Source organism: Oryx dammah, unplaced genomic scaffold (assembly GCF_014754425.2).
Source record: "Oryx dammah isolate SB20612 unplaced genomic scaffold, SCBI_Odam_1.1 HiC_scaffold_23, whole genome shotgun sequence".
NCBI lineage: Eukaryota > Metazoa > Chordata > Mammalia > Artiodactyla > Bovidae > Oryx > Oryx dammah.
In genome coordinates, this window is record NW_024070207.1 from 128,916,532 (window position 1) to 128,920,983 (window position 4,452).

Consider the following 4,452-nt stretch of genomic DNA (forward strand, 5'->3'; position numbering starts at 1 on the left):
CCACTGGTCTTAGCACTCTTCTTCCCTCACTGTGTTCACAAGTCTGTCCTCTATATCTGCATCTGTGTTCCCTCCCTGCAAATAATAGGTAGCTGGTGAGAAGTTGCTGAAACACAGGGAGTCCAGAGAGGCGTTCTGTGATGATCTGGAGGGGTGAGATGGGGTGAGGGGAGGGGGCTCAAAAAGGGAGGTGATTAATGAATAATTATGGCTGATTTGCATTTTGTATGGCAGAACCAAGAGAATATTGTCAAGCATTCTTCATCAATTAAAAGATAGAATAGAAAGGAAAAAAGTTTTCATCCTTAAGGAAATTGATGCCATAAAATAAAAGGAAAAAAAATCCTATTGCTTTGTACTGAAAGGACACATATGGCTTTTAATGCCAATTCTCATGAATATTGGTCAAAATGTAGGTAATAGAGTAATAAATAAAAACAGAAGCATCTTACAAAAACATTTCTGTTGTAACTCCCTCCAAATAATGCTAAGCTCTGCTTGGTATATCTTCTTGTGGTCTACTTCTCAAATTTATTCAAATTTTTGTAACAAGGAAGTCTCTCTGATCCAGTTTATTAATTTGGTTTTACTTGTCTGTTTTCTCTGTAACCACTGTTTTTAAAACTTAGATTGCACAACTCCTAACTAAACTTTGCGAGAAAGCTATTGATCTTGGCCACTCAAAATTCCAGTTTCCCTCAATGATTCATGACCAAGGTTGCAATGCAGTTAGAGTCTAAAGTTGAGACAATAAAATACAAGCCAACTATTTTTAAAAATGTAATTGTTTATGTAACTTTTATTACCCCAAAATGTATTATTACATTTATTTATTTATGCATTTATTTATTTGTCTGTGTGGGGTCTTAGTTGAAGCACACAAAATCTTTGTTTCATTATAGCTGGGATCTTTAGTTATGGCACATGGACTCTCTAGCTGTGTTACTGACAGACCAGTGAATCCGAGAAAGGAGGTAGGGAGGCAAGGAATATGACTTTCTTGGACAGTCGGCTGAGAAGATGGTAGACTAATGTCTCAAAGTAACCATCTAGTCAGGGTCTGGATGACAGGTTCTTTTATAGAGCCACAGGGAGAGAAGTTATGAGAAATTAAAGTCAAAAGACAGAATAGAGAGCTAGAGACACTGAGGAAGCAAAGTAAAAAAGGTCTTCAGTCCTGCAGAACATCTCAGGATGTGTCAGCCTTTGGAATGTTGTGTGTTAATTTCTTCTTTTCATAGCTGGGCAGGGTCAGTTTATTTCCCTGTGAGCTGAGAAAAGCACTTTAACCATCAGGCAGAAGGGTAGGGTCTTCTGAGGCAGGCCATTATGTTCGATTATAATAACAATGACAACAAAAATCAAGTCAAAGAAAGAGTTCCAACATGGAGTCAGCTTTGCTTCAGTTCCCCACTGTCAAAGTCCATTCCACAGTCTTGTGGAAAAAGAGGGCTGTGACCATTCTGCTTCATCAGAAGGATCGTTCTGGGAGTGTTCACCATCGGTGTCAATGTTTCATATGTTGAGATTTTGCTTCTTATTTCCCTCTTTGGAAAGTGTATTCTGTACACCTGTAAACTTCAAAATACTGAACTTGAAATCCAGGAGACAAGAACTCAAGTTAAGGAACTGAGCACTTTTCTCTGTATGGGAAGACACAAGAGTCAGGGCTCATTAAAATTACTTCCTTAGTATGCACTTGAGTTCTCTATGGTCCTGTAATCGTGTATTCTCCGCATTTCTTCAGGGTTCACCGTAGGGAGTGGCTGTAGTCTGGTGGTTCCTAGATAGCGGGTATTCTCCTTCTAGTCTGACCAGCTCTTGTTGGAGGGCTGCAATTGCTTGTTCCATTTCTCAGGTTTCGCCCTTTTGGCCATGAATATGACCGATATTTGGGAGACATTTCATGATCAACTTTTGTCCCATGGCACTGGGAGGTTCCATCCAGCTTAGGCAAAAATACTTGATGTGCCACTCCAGATATTAAGTTTTGGCCCAGACCTCATCAGTAATTAAAAATTCTCTTTGGAGTCTAGCTAAATAAAATCCATAATTTTAGTAATTTCCCTTTATTCAGTACAAAGCAATTTTCCCTTATTGCTTCTTCCCGTAGTTAGAATCACAATGTTACAAGTATTTTATGTTATACGTGTGATTTTTCTCAAGATGTTCAGCCGTGGAAGTATTGTTGGAGGCCTGATTACACTTTGGGTACTGCAAGAGGCAACAGTCCTTTAAATTAGACCTGGTATAAGAAATGAAGCTAGCGACATTCACAATGACATAGTTCAGCAGAGAGATACAAAGCACAATTTGAAAACAAAGAACGAATGTAAACAATGATTAGTGTAACTGCTTCTAATCCAGTTGCAGTAGTCAAGTGACCTGGGTGGAAGGAATAACCAATTTAATGAGCTATCTGCAGTTTCTTTGTACTGGCCATGCACATTTATGCATGGCTGAATGTTTGAGACAAACGTATGTTAATGGCGGGATCAGGCAGGTAGGGAGAAAAAGATAGATGTTTCAATTTAACTCACAGAAGGTATAACTTATCAAGTTACTATAAGTCATTATTAGTTTGAGGCGGTTTTTCTTACTCGTGGAAAACACAGATTTAAACCAGCAAATTTTTTGGATAGAACCCGGAAAAATTATAACCATGTTTGCTAGTTATTCAGTCCTATGCAGCTAATTCTTTATGTCAGCGGCTTTATGAAGCCATCAGGTTTCCCATTAGAATTATTTATTTACTTATTTTTACTCAGTTCAGCATTATGGTCTGAAAGTCAGCAACTTGCATTTATCCAAAGGCTTTTTTTTTTCTTTTTAAATCAATCTTCTTGAAGAAGAAGCATTTTCCCAAAGGTATCAGAGTGAAACAGTAACTATCTTTAATGACAAAGGACTTAAGAAGGCAAGTTTAAATCTGACTACATTGCAGTTGACAAAGAACCTGGGTACTGCAGTGACTTACAACACTTTCAGATATAACTGGAAATATGACTAATATTCTACTGTTGCAGAAACCAGTACTTGGGAAACCAAGCACCACCCCCAGAGAGTTGGAGAATGCAAGTTTATTACGCTGGTAGGTCCAGATGGGTTAACACTCCAAGCTCTGAGCCCCAAACAAAGGGATTACAGAGTTTTTATAGGTAGACTGTAGTGGGCAACACTATCTGTTAATAGGCTGGTTTAAACTTAGGAGTTTTGCACATGTGGAAACAGCAGTCAAGATCGGGAGGGGGCTGTCTGACCTGGACAGGCATGATTAAGCAGGTTTGCAGGGGCTGGGCAATTGCAAAGAGCAGTACAAGGGTGTATGAAGTAAACTCCAGTTCCTAGTATCGCAAGTCCCCGCTGTCTGAGACTACGTGACCTATGTGACCTAGACTTTGCAAGGGGCAAGCTGAGTTACAGAGGCAGAAGGGGAAGGAGGTCGTGTAAAATTTTAACTTTTTCTCTTTACTACCAGGACATATAATGTTTTTAGGAACTCCATCTGATATCTAGAATATCTGTATCATTTCAAATATAACGAAAGATTTGTATCTCATCTGGCAACTCCTCCCATGTAACTCATCATACCACGTGAAGCTAATTAGCTTAACGTCTTTTTTGGGGTTGTTTTGGGACCCTTTCAAGCATTCAGAGTCAGCTAGAGGTAATTTGAGTTTAGAAGTTTTGTTAAAAGAGCATTCAGAAAAAAATTGAAGTGTTTTAAAACACAATAGATTCCTAGGTCAATGTGAAAAATATTTATTTAGCCAAAACGACAATAAAAATTTTCAAAGGCAAATACAGATCAATTAAAAAGGGAGAAAAAAGCCTTAAAATGCCTTATCAAAGGGACAACACATCTTTTGAAAGCTTGAGTTTTTTAAAAAGAGAGAAAAGTTAAATTTACATTTTGCCTTGGCTTAGTTAAAGGTTCATTTACTCAGTTAAAGTTAAAGTGGTTTTAAACTTAGTACTGACTGATCATGTACAAAACACTTTGGGGGGTCATTTTTTATGAATGTTTCATCACTTAACGTATTTTATCACAGTTTTAACTTTAAGTTGTAGAATATTTGGAGAGATTCTAAAACACTTAATTATTTCTGAAAGTTCACTGAAAAGTCATATCTCATTTGCTCTCTTTCTTCAGAGGTTTTTTTCACACTGAGTTACTTTCCTTGTGAACAAATTTGTGACAGATATAATAAGATCTTATTTAGCATATGTTAAACAGGCACAATGCAAGTATTATGCTTAATATTATGCTTTATGTTGAGACCTAAGACATGTATATATTACTTAGATCAACAAATTTAAACATTAACACCACATACTAGTTAAATGCTATTTCCCAGGTCACAGGAACCTGAAATTTATTTAGCTTAATTTCTCCTGTATTTAGAATTGTTGGGTTTGAAAGTTTATAAGCACTTCCCTTTTTAAGACAAT